At 44.1% G+C, this 16,235-nt stretch overlaps 1 long non-coding RNA gene across 1 annotated transcript; it reads left to right on the top strand.

Annotated features, from left to right (window-relative positions):
- Window positions 1–671: 671 nt before the first annotated feature.
- On the top strand, window positions 672–15,381 carry LOC141140670 (uncharacterized). The gene is made up of 2 exons (XR_012243977.1): window positions 672–1,283; window positions 14,001–15,381. It is a non-coding gene; the product is annotated as an uncharacterized lncRNA (long non-coding RNA).
- Window positions 15,382–16,235: the final 854 nt, after the last annotated feature.

Here is a 16,235-nt window from a genome sequence, read left to right as displayed (position 1 = left end):
TCTGCTGATGGTTAAACTCTGGAATACACATTGCTATTGTAGTGTAGGATCTGGGTCTGCTGTCCCTCTATCCCCCTTTCCCTCTGCATCCCTCATTCATCTCAGACTCTAACCACACCCCATTTTAGCCACGCCCATGTAAGCCACACCCACTATTCCACGCAAGCCACGCCCATTTTGCGCGGCGCGTGCTGCAGTTTTCCCCTTTTTATGCCACGCCCACTAACGCATGCCCCGCCCCCTAATTATAGGCCTACAGCCAAAAAAAGTGTCCCGAAAATTTTTTTTTCAATGTTGGCAACTATGTATTAAGGTATCTTAAATAGAAAAACTACCTTTAGATTTTTACTCCAAAAGCATTTTATTAAAATAAATAAAAAAAAAAAAATCACATTGTTAAAAAATTTTTTTTTTCTAAATACATCGATTTTTATCCACCCTGCAGTGTACATAGATACACCCAAAGGGGAGGGATTTTTTTTTTTCCTCAACAAAAGTGGAGTTAAGGCCAATTCACACTAGAACATGCACACATTTTTGTCAGTCCAATGGGCTACAGAACGCACAGGAATGCATTAAAAGTACAGCAGGCGCTACTTTTAAAAACACGCCACACCAAACCACATGGTACTGCGGGACAGCATGGCTTTGTAGCCACAATGTGTCCCTTTTTGTGAGATGCGTTTGGGTTTCCATTAACAATTCGGCGCAGGAAATGCACTTCTCCCACACCACAATTGGTGTAAATGGGGCCTCACTCTTTAAGTTCGCAGTGGAAGGCCTGCTTTAAGTAATGACAAAGTTATCATTGACTAAACAGTCTAACAGACTTGTAACCTTCGCTCTGGTCCATAGTGCGGTACAAGAGTTAGAAGAACTGTACTGACTGATATTTATTACAAATGTATTCCTAACTGTGGCTATTTCCGGTCTGTAGCATTATGGTTGTCACATGACCAAGGTCCCTGCACCCTCCAATCGCTAGGAGAACGGTCACGTGGTTTCAGTGGAGTCACCTGACCGTAACGTCAGCAAGGTCTTCGAGCTTTTTTCGGAGCGCTCAAGTGAATTTGCCCTTCAGCTCCAAGGGGCTCTGGCGATGGTGAGGCTCATCAGCCTTCTACGGTGGGTAAGTCCAAAGGCGCCGAAAAAGCACTGGACACCAGAAGAAAAACGGAGAGTCCGGCTAGCGATGACTTACGCCGCGAGCTCCTGGTTTATGGTCGGCTGCGTCGCTTACATGCACTTCACTATGGAGAGAAAGGAAAGCTCGCCGAAAGAAGGTGAGGCAGTATAGCCGGAAGCGCCACCTAGTGTCTGAAAAGACGTATGACCTGCCTGTACACATGGTTTCCTAGGCTGCTTTCAGTAGCTGGAGCTGTTCTGACGGCTGAGCACAGTCACGTGGTTTGACGAACTGTCCTTCCTTTTTAGTTGGTGGCAGTTGTCCTAAGGGGCCTCATTCACACCTAGCATAGGTAAAACGATCGGTTTTCAAAGTCATATGGGGCAACCCATTGTTTAAAACCTCTTCTAGACCAGGCCTTTCCATCTTTTTTGCTCGAAAATTACTTAAAACCCCCAAATGTGTGTGTGTGTGTGTGTGTGTGTATATATATATATATATATATATATATATATATATATATATATATATATATATATAATTTCTCCTTTTTTAAAGCAGAGGCCCCCAGCTTGGAGAATAAATTGGTGGGTTTTGCATTTTATTTTTTTAACAATAATGTTTATTTATTTTATCAAACAAATACAAATCAATTGAAGTAGCTGCATATATTATACAACATTTGTAATACAAAAACTGAGAAGGCATAAAGTATAGTACTGATATAAACCTTGATGGCCTAGTCCAGCCTACCCCGGTTGGGTTCAAGCTGTAGGACTGGAAGGTTTGGGTTTTGCATTTTCTTCCTTCCTTCCTTCTTATGTCACTCGGTATTGCACAGCGGCTTTTCAAACGCAATTGATTTAGGAAAAATATACTTTTTAAATGCAAAAAACATAATCCAATTTTGTTTTTGTAAAATATAAAAGATGTCACGCCGAGTAAATAGATACCAAAGATGAGACGTCTCCGCCCCATGCTTGTAAAAGCAATCCAGTGGCTATATAACTGCTAGGATTGCCTTTATAAGAGAGATGACCACTGGCTCTAAAGGATGGTATCGAGGTGATGCCTGCAGCTGTAGGCATCATCCCAGTTTAACCACCTGAAGTCCAGTGGCATATGGGTACCTCACTGGTCCGGAAGTGGTTAAAGGGGTTGTAAACGCTCAAGGTATTTCACCTTGATACATTCTATGCATTAAGGTGAAAAACCTTCTGTAGTGCAGCTCCCCCCCAGAGCCCCCCTTTTACTTACCTGAATCCGATCGTACCAGCGACGAGCCCAGCAGTTCCAGCCGTTGTCTCGGGTCCTCTTTGGGTAGATTGATGGCAGCAGGAGCCATTGGCTCCTGCTGCTGTCAATCAAATCCAGTGACACGGGGGGCGGGCCAAGGACTCGAGAGCATGCCCGCACGAGTGCCCCCCAGGGAAAGCTGTTCTCTGTGGGGGCACCCGAGAAGAGGAGGTGCCATGAGCGCTGCTGGGGGACCCCAGAAGAGGAGGATCAGGGTCGCTCTGTGCAAAACTCTTGCACAGATGAGGTAAGTATGACATGTTGTTTAAAAAAATTTTTTTTTAAAAATGAACCTTTACAACCCCTTTAATTGGGGTGTGCTGTGTGCAACAAAGGTGGCTAAGTAGCACATGGAGCTTTTTGCCATGTTCCTGTTTGCGCATTTTTTACTGCACGTATTGCCATGTGTTTGCGTGCAGCAAAATGCGCATTTGATACCCAGGTTTGGGGTGCCATTAAAGCAGAGTTTCACCCCCTGTTTTTGGATATTTAAAATGTTATTTTATTTAATATAATTTATTATTTATTTTTATTGTACCTTTTTGGAAGTACTAAGTGTACTTTCGTTCCACCCAGGCCACAGCGCAGCACGTCGTGTCCTCAGGTACAGTGAAGATAATAAAATGAACTTGTCTCTGGTGCCTGGTCACACCTGAACACACAACTGCCTGTAGCTCAAAAAAGTTCTGGAGCTTCTATTGTAGCTCACATCAGGTAGATTGCTGCATTTTTGGGCATTTTGAGGCTCACAGAATTGCATTGGTGCACACAAAAACATGCAATAAATAAATACATATTTATGTGTGCTTTTAAGGCTGATATGTCCACACAGCAACAAGTTACGTCACAAATGACAATGTTCTCTATAGGCTAATACAAAAACGCCTGACGCACCAGACGAACGCGGTTTTTAAAGCCTATTAATTTCAATAGAAGGTCAAAAGGACTGGAATGTGTAAAAAATACAGCAAGTGCGACTTTTAGAAACGTGACACACCAAACAACATGTAACTATAGTACCATGCTATTTGGTGGCCACAGTGCGTTTTTGTTAGATGCGTTTGCCATCATTTTAATAACACATTAAAAACAAACTACTATACCATAATGGAATATGATTAAAGAAAAGTCTATGCATTTTAAATATTCCTTACTTAAAAGCCGATGTGGCATTAATAGCAAGTACTGAAATGTTTCATTCTTTCCCAAAACTTGATTTGTACTATGAATTTGTTGTAAAATGAAAAAAAATGCTCTGCGCCTTGGATGCACAGTGTTTTAAATATTGGAAATGGCAAATAAAAGTAGTGAAACTTAAAGTGGTGTTAAAGGCAAGGGTTTTTTTTTTCTTTATCACTGGATTGCAATGTGGCTCAGGTAAGTATTGGGGGGGGTTGCTGCTGCACACACAGGTTTTTTTATCTCCATGCATGAAGGTAAAAAACCTTGAGCCTTTAGAATCAGTTTAAGATGATTGCTGCATTTAGAACGTGTGCCAAGATACAGAGCAATTGAAAAAATTTAAACACATATCATCAGCCTACAAAATGTGATCTATGGCTCTATGTTGAATATCACAAATAAAGAGATTGCATACAGTTTAAAAAGTCCCAGTTTCTCAAAGCATCTTTCAGGACAGCACCTGGAGAAAAGCGTAGCTCCACCCAACTTCCCAGGAAACCCTAGGAATAATTCCTTTTAAGGAAGCCCCCCTCCACCATGGCCTCAGTTGTAGTGTTTCCTCCGCCATAGTGGAAGCGCTGCGAGGAACTGTGGGTGGGCTGCGCTCTCTCCAGGCAGAGGTCCTGTGTGTGGGTGCATGGCTCACCTTATTTTTTCTTTCCGATATTGGACCTTGCAATCCTCTGGGCCATCCCAGTATCCCCCCAGATGGGTGGGTGACGACCTGAAGCTCCCCCCTTCTCCATTCGGCGAGAGCTCGGGCCGGCCAGGAGAGTCTACCCCCTTCTTGGAGCATGGAGCCAGTGCTTCCCGGGTCTCCGTTTGTTCCAAGTCTGGATGGCAGGCGACATCATTTCCGGAAGTGGGCAGAACTTCCAGCTGGGTGCACGGCTTCTGGTTTCAGCCTGTGGAACGCAGGAAGGCGGGGGGCGGGCCCTGGCTGGCGTAGACTTCTGGTCCTCAGAGCGGCCAGGAGACCGGGAGTTTCTAAAAAAACTGACAGCAGAGCAGCTGCTCCTGCTGCAGCATGGAGTCTTCGGAGCTAGCAGCAATGGTGGGAACAGGAGCTACAAGCGCCAGCCAAGGTAAGCTTGGGCAGAGGCTCCAGATCCTTTTACATTGGGGCTTTTATTTTTCCCTCCACCTTCCCCTAGTGAACTGTAGTTTGGGGAAGGGGGAGCCTGTTCCACATCCCTTCGGATACCTGTTGAGGGGACATGGTTTGGCTGGTCTCCCCCCCCCCCCCCCCCTTTTTTTTTTTTTTTTTTTTTTTTTTTTTTTTCGGGGGGGGTTCTGGATTGGGGGGGGGGATAATGCTTTGATCCTAATGGGGTGCCTTTCTGTTCTTAATTACAGACAGCACGAGAAAAAACAAAGCTTACCCCTGCCTCTTCTAAGAAAAGGTGCCCTTCTTGCAAAGCCTCCCTTAAAGTGATTGTAAACCCTGGTTAAAAATAAAACCCTGCAAGACAAAGGGATAATGAGCTAGGATGCATAGCATCCTAGCTCATTATGAATTACTTACCCGAGAATGAAGCCCCAGCAGCCGTCCTTGTCTCCCCCTCGCCATCTCTCCCGGGGGTTACTTCCGGGTATCGCGGCTCCGGCGTTGTGATTGGCGCATGCACGCAGGAGCTGCCGGTAATGGCACACAGACTGAAGCAACGGCACATACGTGCCATTGCTTCAGTTTGCCCCAGTGCGCATGTGTCAATGTCATCGGCACATGCAGGGGACAGGGGATATCTCCTAAACCGTGCAGGTTTAGGAGATATCCTGGGTAGCTACAGGTAAGCCTTATTATAGGCTTACCTGTAGTATAAAGTTGTTGTAATGGGTTTACAACCGCTTTAAGGAGAGCTGGACCAAGACCCTGTGCAAGGACTGTATAGCGGACCTAGTGAAGCATGAGCAGGGGAAAGTAAAGCAGCCACAAAGTTCAGAGCTTTTAGTCTCCTTACAGAAGGCATTTACTGATACTTTCCAATCATTCTGCTCCTTTTTTGGACAAACACCCAGCACACCAATCAGGGAGTCAAGCCAGACCATCCAATCTTCTGCCATCCACTTCCAGGGAGGACAGTGATTCAGAGGAGGAAGCCGCAAGCAAGGCTAGTTCATCCAACGTGCCGATTCCCTTCTAAAAAAAAAAAACAAAAAAAAAAGCATGGGACTCGTCTATGGCAAATCTTAAACCGGCCATGGCTTCAACCGTGGTTGCCAGAAACTTGGAGCATTGGCTAGGACAGTTGGAGCAGCACATCGAGGGAGGTACCACCCGAGAGGATCTGTTGGATACCATCCCAGTACTGTCAAAGGCAGTAGGATATTTAGCGAATGCATCAGCGGAGTCAATCAGAATGTCCGCTAGGACTTCAGCCCTGGTAAATTCAGCGCAAAGGGCGCTCTGATTAAAAACTTGGTCTGGAGACTCTGCTTCTAAAGTGAAGCTCTGTGGTTTCCCCTTTTAATGGGGGATCTACTTTTTGGCCCGGACTTGGAGGCCATTTTAGATAGGACTGGAGAAAAGAAAAAGGCTTTTCCGGCAAAGAAGACGCCTTTAATCAAAAATAATTTTCGTCCTCTTTAGCAAACCCAGGGAACGGTTTATAAGAAGCCCTGGGGTACATAGTGGGGAAAAGGTAGGGCTGCTGTTCTGTTCAGACGTCCCAAACAGCCAGCTAAAAACCAGTGACCAGTGGTCCTGCTGTGAGCGGGAGACTTCTAGCTTTCCTCCCTCAGTGGCGGACAGTACTCTCCAGTCTGTTTGTCTTGAATGTCATCTCCCAGAGATACGGGCTGGAGTTTTCGGAGAGACCTCCAAACCGCTTCTTTGTGACCCAGAGTACAGGACAAGGCCCTAGCCCTGATATCCCTTTTTAGAAGATCTGAGGCATCAGGGATTAATTATTCCATTACCTCAGGAGGAGGAAGGTCTAGGTTTTTATTCTCACATTTTTCTAATAAAAAAAACCCTTGGGAAAGTTTTGCTTAATTTTGAACCTAAAACTCCTGAATCGGTCCATTCCTTACAAAAGGTTCCGCATGGATACGTTCTACTCCGTAAGAAAACTACTTACGGGAGGTTGTTTTATGGCTTCCGTCGACCTCAGGGATGCTTATCTGCACATTCCAATAGCGGTAGCATCCCAGAGATTCTTGCGTCTGGCAATCGGCTCAGAGGGCAACATAACCCATCTGCAGTTCAGAGCCCTGCCTTTTGGTCTATCCTCGGCTCCGAGGATCTTCACCAAGATCGTGGCCAAGATCATGGCGCCTCTAAGGATCCAGGGAATCATGATAGTTCCATACCTGGACGATCTACTTCTATTCGCCAGCTCAAAAGATCAGCTGCTAGCAAATCTGAACAGAACAAAATACCACTTGCAAGACCTAGGTTGGATCCTGAACGAGGAGAAGTCAAGCTTGGTGTCTTCCCAAGTGATAACATTTTTGGGGTACAGCATCAACTCTATCCAACAAAGGATCTTCTTGCCGGAAGAGAAAAAGGAAAAAATCCTGGGGGCAATAAAACAGATACAGACAAGCTCGCCAGTAACAGTACGGTCAGCAATGTCGACTTTGGATCTTCTAACATCCTCCATTCCGGCTGTTTAATGGGCCCGTCTTCACTCAAGAGATCTGCAGCAAGTGATTCTCCAAAATTAGGAGGCATGAAGAACCCTTAGAAAAGAGGTTTGTGATCTCAGCGCAAATGAGGCTAAAGTTATGGTGGAAGAACCAGTTAAACCTGAGTGAGGGCCTACTTTGGGTATGCCCTGCCTCAAAAAGATTAACAGATGCAAGCTCCTGGGGGTGGGTGGCTCATCTGGAAGATTGTTTTGCCCAGGGAATCTGGACAAGTTCAACTGCAAAAAAAACATCCAATTGAAGGGAGCTGAAATAAATTTTGATGGGGCTTCTCTGGTTTCAGGAAGAGAACAGAGGTCAACACGTTCAGATCTTGTGCGGCAATGCCACGGCAGTCACCTATGTAGCAAAGCAGGGAGGTACCAGGAGAAGGGTTCTCCTGTCCTTGGCTCGGGAGATCTTGATCTGGGCAGAGAAGAATCTGGGGTCCCTGTCAGCCATACACCTGAAGGGCAGCTTGAATCTGATGGCCGACTTTCTGAGCAGAACAGTTTTGGAATCGAGTGGAGTCTAAACTCTGAAGTTTTCCAGATGGTGATAAACGAGTGGGACAGTCCTCAGCTCGACCTGTTTGCGACCCACTCAAATGCAAAACTCCCAATGTATTTTTCCCTGAGCAGACGGAATCAGCCAAGAGGTTTGGATGCTCTGGCTTAGCCGTGAGACTTCTATTTGTGTTATGCTGCGCGCCCCCCCCCCCCCCGTTAATACCATCAGTCCTCAAAAAATCTCAGGGAGAGTCCACGATTCTAATACAGATGGCTGCCTATTGGCCCAAGAGGATTTGGTTCTCAACACTCCTGAACCTAGCAATAGAACCCCCTTGGATGTTACCTCTACGGGACTATCTTCTGAGCCAGAGACCCATCTGGCATCCAGATGTAAACATGCTCAAGTTAGCAGTTTGGTTTCTGAAGAGCAGATCCTAAAGAAAAGGGTCTGTCAGGTAAATTTGTTTCTATGCTGTTAAACAGCAGGAAAAAAGTCACGAGAGATATCTATTTCAAGGTTTGGAAATGCTACAGCTCCTGGTGCGGGACAGAGAAATATTTGCCGCAGAAGACAATTTCCATCCTGGAATTTCTTCATGATGGAATGGAGAAGAGGTTAGTGGTTAGCACCTTGACAACGCGGCCACCTATATTTTCAGTTTTTTTGGAAGTACAGTTATCAAAAGATCCATTAGTTAGGTTCTTTTAAGGCAATGGCTAGGTCAAGACCAGCGCCTATAAAAATGTTTCCAACTTGGGACTTATCAGTGGTCCTGCGGGGGCTAACTGGGAATCCTTTCGAACCTCTAGAGCAGACGACAGTAAGAAACAGCTTTATTAGTAGCAGTAACCCGCGCCAGGAGAGTCAGTAAGCTGCAGGCTTTTTCCATTATAGAACCTTTCCTAACAGTCTTTCCAGATTGGATAATCCTGAAGGTGGACCCTGGCTTTCTTCTTAAGGTCTCCTCCGCCTTTCATAGTTCTCAGGAGGTGATTCTACCAACATTCTGCATATCCCCAGCCAATTCTAAAGTGGAAAAGTTGCCTAATGCAATCTAAAATTGACCAAGCAATTTAGGAAGTCAAATTCCCTTTTTATGCTGTTCTCAGCGGCACGTAAGGGACAGCGTGCTTCAAAAAGCTCAATAGGAAGATGGCTCAGAACAGCCATTGAGGAAGCCTACAAAGTCTCAGGGCAGATACCGCCAGAGGGTAATCAGAGCCCACTCGAGGAGGGCAGTGGCAGCATCTTGGGCTGAGGGGGCTGGCGCCTCTCCCGACCAAATTTGTAAAGCCGCAACATGGACAAGTTTCACTACGTTCATCCGGCATTATAGAGTAGATCTATTGTCTGCCTCAAAGCAGGGCTTTGGCCGGAAGGTCCTACAGGTGGTGGTCCCACCCTAGAGTAAGTTTCTCGCTTCTCCTCTCCAGGTGCTGTCCTGAAAGACGCTTTGAGAAAACCTTAGTTAGACTTACCAGTGACCGGTATTTCTAGAAGTCTTTCAGGACAGCAGCTATTACCCTCCCTAGCGGTTTCCAATATGACTTGCACTGTTATATTATATGTGTATATTTTGTTTTGTTTTAAAATTCTGTTTTTCAGCATGGCTGGAGGTTTCTCGTTTACGACCTGAGGCCATGGTGGAAGGGGCTGCTTTAAAAGGAATTATTCGCAGTGTTTCCTGGGAAGATGGGTGGAGCTACGCTCTCTCCATGTGCTGTCCTGAAAGACTTCTAGAAATACCATCACCGGTAAGTCTAACTAAGGTTATTACAGTCCCAATGTGATGATACAATATAAAGTGTCAGTGCTTGTTATGGACTCCTTGTGATTACAATAGAAAGTGCCCCACATGGACTAACACTCCATATATAACTGACCAACTATCTCTAGTATAGTCAATAGCGCTTGTGGGGCAGTCCCGTAGTTGATCAACACCACTTTACTTTGCCGGTGATACTCAGCATGCCCGATAATAACACATATATAATTGACCAACTATCTCTAGTATGGGCAATAGAGCTTGTGGTTCACATAGCCATGACGTAACTTCCACTGACGTCACTTCCAGGCGATGACCCACACCTCATGTCCAATCATCCCCCACACATACACAAGGCTGTTTACACCAGGTTCCCGGGTTTTAAAGTGATTTGTTTCATTTTTATTTTTTTTAAATAACAAACATGTTATACTTACCTCCTCTGTGCTGTTGGTTTTGCACAGAGCAGCCCTGATTTTCCTCTTCTCGAGTCCCTCTTTGCTGCTCCTGGCCCCTCCCTCCTATCAAGTGCTCCCACAGCCAGCAGCTTACTATGGGGGCACCTGAGCCAAGTCACATCTCTGTGTATCCATTTAGACAGGGAGACCCCGCCCCACCCCCTCCCTCCCCTAATTGGCTAACTGACTGACAGCTACGGGAGCCGCTGCTGTGTCTCAGCCAATCAGGAGGAGAGTCCCAGACAGCTAAGACAAGGGTGGACATTGCTGGAGAGAGATGTAGCTCAGGTAAGTAATTAGGAGGTACTGGGGAGGCTGCTACACACAGGTTGTTTATCTTAACCCCTTCCCGCCGAGCGTACGCAGATGTGCGTACTCGGCATTCCAGGGGTTATACCGGGATGCTGCCCGCAGCTGCAGGCATTATCACGGTACTGTTTTTTAGAGCTGGCGATCGGCTATCCGGTTATAACAACCTTTGCTGCTAAAAGCCGCTCGGCTGTTATACCGGAGGAGCGGGAGGGGACGTCCCGCCGCTCTTCGGCGGCTGGGGACGGACTGGAACGAAGCCGTGAATGACTTCGTTCCAGCCTCCTAATCGTAAACACGGATGCGAAGCCATGACGTCACTTCCCGTTTACTCGGCTGCCAGTGGCGCCGGTTTTAAAAACATATGCAGTATTCAGAATCGCCGTTTTCGGTGATCTGAATACTTTGAAGTGCAAAGGAGGGATCGGGGGTCTTTTAGACCCCCGATCCCTCCATAAAGATTACCTGTCACCACCTATTACTGTCACAAGGGATGTTTACATTCCTTGTGATGGCAATAAAAGTGATCTAAAAAAAATTTTTTTTAAAACACAATTTATAAATATAAAAATAAATAAAATGATAAAAAAAAAAAAATTTTAAAGCATCCCCGCGAGCTTGCGCAGCAAAGAAAACGCATGCGGAAGTCGCGCCCGCATATGTAAACGGTGTTCAAATCACACATGTGAGGTATCGCCGCGATCGTCAGAGCGAGAGCAATAATTCTAGCACTAGACCTCCTCTGTAACTCTAACCTGGTAACCGTAATAAAAATTTAAAGCGTCGCCTATGGAGATTTTTAGGTACCGTAGTTTGTCGCCATTCCACGAGTGCGTGCAATTATAAAGCGTGACAGGTTTGGTATCTATTTACTCGGCGTAACATCTTTCACATTATACAAAAAATTGGGGTAACTTTACTGTTTTTTAAAAAATTCATGAAAGTGTCCCTTTTCCCAAAAAGTTGTGTTTTAAACACCGCTGCACAAATACCGTGTGACATAAAATATTGCAACAATCACCATTTTATTCTGTAGATTCTCTGCTAAAAAATATATATATTGTTTGGGGGCTCTAAGTAATTTTCTAGCAAAAAATACGTATTTTAACTTGTAAACACCAAATTTCAAAAATAGGCTTAGTCATGAAAGGGATAATGCATAGAATGCATTAGGATAAAAAAAAAACTTCTGCCTTTACAACTCCTTTTAAGGCATAGCAGCAAGTGAGTGCATTTCTGTATCTTTCTAACAATAGATTTATTGGCGTGGTTTTACTCTGAGATCTTCTTTCAGTCATCCTTCTCTCTGAGTGTTATTATCGGGGATGCTGAGTACCATCTGGCAAAGTCAAGTGGTGCCCCACAAGCGCTATTGACCATGGTAGAGATGGTGGTCAATTATACACTATATTACCAAAAGTATTGGGATGCCTGCCTTTAGATGCACATGAACATTAATGGCATCCCAGTCTTACTCCTTAAAGTTCAATATTGAGTTGGCCCACCCTTTGCAGCTATAACAGATTCAACTCTAATGGGTAGGTTGTTTGCAAAGGTTTAGGAGTGTGTCTATGGGAATGTTTGACCATTCTTCCAGAAGTGTATTTGTGAGGTTGGGCATTGATGTTGGACAAGAAGGCCTGGCTTGCAGTCTCCGCTCTAATTCATCTCAAAGGTGTTCTATCGGGTTGAGGTCAAGATTCTGTGCAGGGCAGTCAAGTTCTTTCACCCCAAACTCGCTCATCCATGTCTTTATGGACCTTGCTTTGTGCACTGGTCCAAATCATTTGGTGGAGGGGGAATTAAGGTGTGGGGTTGTTTTTCAGAGGTTGGGCTTGGCCCCTTAGTTCCAGTGAACGGAACTCCTTAAGGCTTCAGTATACCAAGACATTTTGGACAATTTAATGCTCCTGACTTTGTGGGAACAGTTTGGGGATGGCCTTTTCTTGTTCCAACGTGACTGGGCACCAGTGCACAAAGCAAGGTCCATAAAGACACGGATGAGTGGGTTTGGGGTGAAGGACTTTGACTTGCCTGCACGGAGTCCTGACCTCGAAAAGAATGGTCAAACATTTCCATAGATGCACTCCTTAACATTATGGACAGCCTTCCCAGAAGAGTTGAAGCTGTTATAGCTGCAAATGTTGGGCCAACTCAATATTGAACCCTACGGACTAAGATTGGGATGCCATTAAATTTCATGTGCGTGCAAAGGCAGGCGTCCCAATGCTTTTGGTAATATAGTGTATATGGTGATTGTTAGTCCATGTGGGGCACTAAAAACACTGCGGAGTAGAGTATGATGTTATGTTCATAAAGAGCACTGACACTTTTTATATTGTATCATCGCATTGGGACTTTTTATATTATATGTAATCTTTTCATTTGCGATATTCACTCAGAGCCATATATCACATTTTATATGTTTGTTATGCATTATTTATTTGTTTTTTTTCAATTTATGAATATGATGTGTCCAAAACAATTCACATTTTCAAGGCTAAATAACCTAAATATATGATGGCCAGTGGAAATCAGGAATGGTGGCAGCTCTATAAAGTCTGCATGGAGGATTGAAACTATCTCGTCACCAGATTTCCCATCCATACACTCCTTTTCAGAGGGTATATTGGTTGGGCGGAAATTTAATTTTTCCTCAATACATGGGCTGGCTATTTGCCAAACTTTAATGGGTAACACCTATTGCCCTTTTTTTTCCCCCCCGTATTTCATTGGGGGAGGCCAGGTCTCCCATCTGCGATTTCTAGCTCTGCTCATCCCCTGAAATTGAGTCTTTTTCCTCAAGAGACATGTTTTGCAACTTAAAATATCTTAGAAAAATTCAACAGGGAAAGGGAAATTGCCTTTTTTTATATACTCACCGTAAATGGATGCAGCATTGATCCCCCAATGTCTCTGCAATGGTGATCGCTCAGTTCTCAGCATTCTGTGAGCAGAGAAGCGGGGACTATCAGTCTCCGGCTCTCTATTCTGTCCTCCCCCATGCTCTCTCGAGTGCTGGGACGTGGAGAGGGCAGGAGTGGCTGGCTCAGCTTCTCAGTGGATCGCTGAGAGGCTGAGCCAGCTGCCAGTCCAGGCTTCTGGGCAAATACCGAGCGTATGGTTGGGATCTTTCCAGAGTCAGCCGACAGCGGCTGAAAATGTATCACAAGATTACAGAACAAGCTGCACTCCTGTAATCCATGGAAGTACAGCCAAAATGGCTTTGACTATACTTCTCCTTTAAGAAGCTGTGACTGTGGAAAGTGCAGAGATCCCTACCTCGGAACCTGAACTTCAGGAATGATTTTTTTTCCAATTTGCATTGGTTCGGGTTGCATATATCTAATTCCTTTTATATCACATCCAGAGAGCCACTGGGGATGCTGTAATTCACTGTATTAGCCTTTTTTTTTTTTTTTTACATATAGTCAGTGCAGGTTTATTCTGGATGCTGCTCAAAGGGCTTATCCTCTGTAAAAAGAACACAAGGGTTCACTTGCTTGGCACCTCCGCCATTCAGAAAACATTTTGTATTCCATTAGGAGGTGTTCTCTGATTGGATGAGGTGGATATCATGACGTTTTATGCCCCGCCTCTCCACCTTGTCCACTGAGAGAATCTGGCATTCTTTAGTGTTTTTAAGTGAAAAAAAAAATCTAGTAACCGCTACCCGTACTTAATAATACAACATTTTTATTTTTTTTTTTTCTCTTTGCAGATCTAGAAGTTTTAAAAGATGTAGCTGATGTGGATGATAATCAACTATTAGTCCGTCCAGCATGAAGTATATTCAGCGACCTATATCTGCACGCAAGCCTATGTACCCTTTTTTTTTTTTTTTTTTTTTAGGATTTCTCAATTTTTTTAATCTAAGTTTCAAAACACTTGAAAAGACTTCACCAGAAAAATAATATCCTGTATAAAATCCTGTTAATAATTATACATATGAATGTGGTCTTTTATTTCGTTTTTCTGTTTCATAAATGAAAACGTATATATTTTTATAGAAGTTTTTTTAGGGTTAAATATCTTTTTTTTATTCTGTTTTGAGTATTCAGTACAAAGCCATGAAGTAACAATTAACATAACAAAATAATAATTACAGAGCTGATTCCATCATTTAAAATCAATAAAAAAAATACATGTACAATAAAGCATTTAATAATTATCGTGATCACATAAAGTCCTCCAAGCAACAGTGGTGGCTGGTGCTCAAAATTTGGGGGGGGCACAGACAAACTGAAAAATACTGAAAAAAAAAATCATCAATTCCAGCCTCGCTTTGCCTGTCAAATGCAGCCACTGTGACCCCCTGCGGCATTTAACCGGCACCCCGCCCGCCCCCTCATTGTCAGAGGGCCACTTACCCATCTTGGTGGCGAGTCAGGCAGAGGGTGACGGTGGAGAGCTGTGGAACGAGCAGCGGCTCAGGTGGCAGCTCCTGTGTCCTCCATGCTTCCGCGCCTCCTCTTTCCTCCTGCTAGGCATCCAATAAGATCGGCTGTCCTTTCAGCCTATCAGGTGATGGGTATCAGACCCACAGTTCCTGATTGGTGGAGAGGCGGTTTAGTGTTAGAAAAGCGAATATTCATTTGCTTTTCTAACACACCTGGGTGGGCTCCGAACACAATGCGCTCTGCTTCGAGTCCACCCCATTTTGAAGCCTATTAGAGCTTATGGCTCTAATCGGGTGCTTCAGAAAAATACCCTGCCGCTGTAATTTCCGGCGACTGGCGTCCTATAGGGGGGTGGCGTGATAGAGGGTGCGGCGCCCATGCGCCCTTAATGGATGGGCCGCCACTGCCAAGCAATAAAAATATTTTTAACCTAAATTAATTTCAAACGAAATAAGTTCAAATGAAGCAATCCAATGGTGTAATGTCTATAAAATTACCATTACGAGTCATATGTATTGTATGACAGCATGTAATAAATAGGATCAGTTGCCAACTGCGCCATGTATACAACAATTAATAGTGAGCGACATTGAAATACAGCCGGGTAAGGGAGCGAGAAAGGACGAGGTAGAGAAAAAAAAAAAAGGGGAGTGAAAGTGAGCAATTTGAGAAACACACAAAAAAGTCAAGAATAGTGGGGGGGGGGGGAAACAGGACAAATCATTGGAAGATTACGCTTGGAAAGTGACCAATTCACTATTGGCCCGCCAACACATCCAAGTGATGTGGACTCTTTTGGGGTCAAGGCTATCTCCCACTACCAATGTTTTCATGAAGTAACATGTAGGGAGGAGGTGGGTGATGTCATTGGGGGAACAAGAAGTACACTCCAGGGCTGGTATCTTAAAACTACAATTACACTGTGTTATGGAAGATTTGAATTTATGTTTGTAAGTGTAGTTTTTATTAATAAATGAGGGTGTTTTATTATACTACACTATGGCAGTTGCCTTTTGCTTTTATGTCTTGATTGTACGTAGAGCAGCCTATTGAAGCGGACACGAGTCTTAAAAGAATATACACCGTTAATACCTGGTGATACCAGAAAATGTTTGGTGAAGACCAGAAGTTGCTGTATTAAATTTAAATCAAAGTGTTATATGACCTTAACCACTTCAGCCACAAAAGATTTTACCCCCTTCCTGACCAGAGCACTTTTTGCGATTTGGCACTGCGTCAATTTAACTGACAATTGTGCGGCTGTGCGACGTTGCACCCAAACAAAATTGACGTCCTTTTTTTCCCACATATAGAGCTTTCTTTTGGTGGTATTTGATCACCTCTGCGGTTTTTATTTTTTGCGCTATAAACAAAAAATGAGCGACAATTTTGAAAAAAACGCAATATTTTTTACTTTTTGCTATAATACCCCCCAAAAATATATATAAAATACAATTTTATTCCTCAGTTTAGGCCGATATGTATTCTACATATTTTTTGGTAAAAAAATCGCAATAAGCGTATATTGATTGGTTTGCGCAAAAGTTATAGCGTCT

This window comes from Aquarana catesbeiana, linkage group LG04 (genome assembly GCF_042186555.1).
Source record: "Aquarana catesbeiana isolate 2022-GZ linkage group LG04, ASM4218655v1, whole genome shotgun sequence".
Lineage (NCBI taxonomy): Eukaryota > Metazoa > Chordata > Amphibia > Anura > Ranidae > Aquarana > Aquarana catesbeiana.
This window is presented reverse-complemented; position numbering and strand designations above follow the sequence as displayed.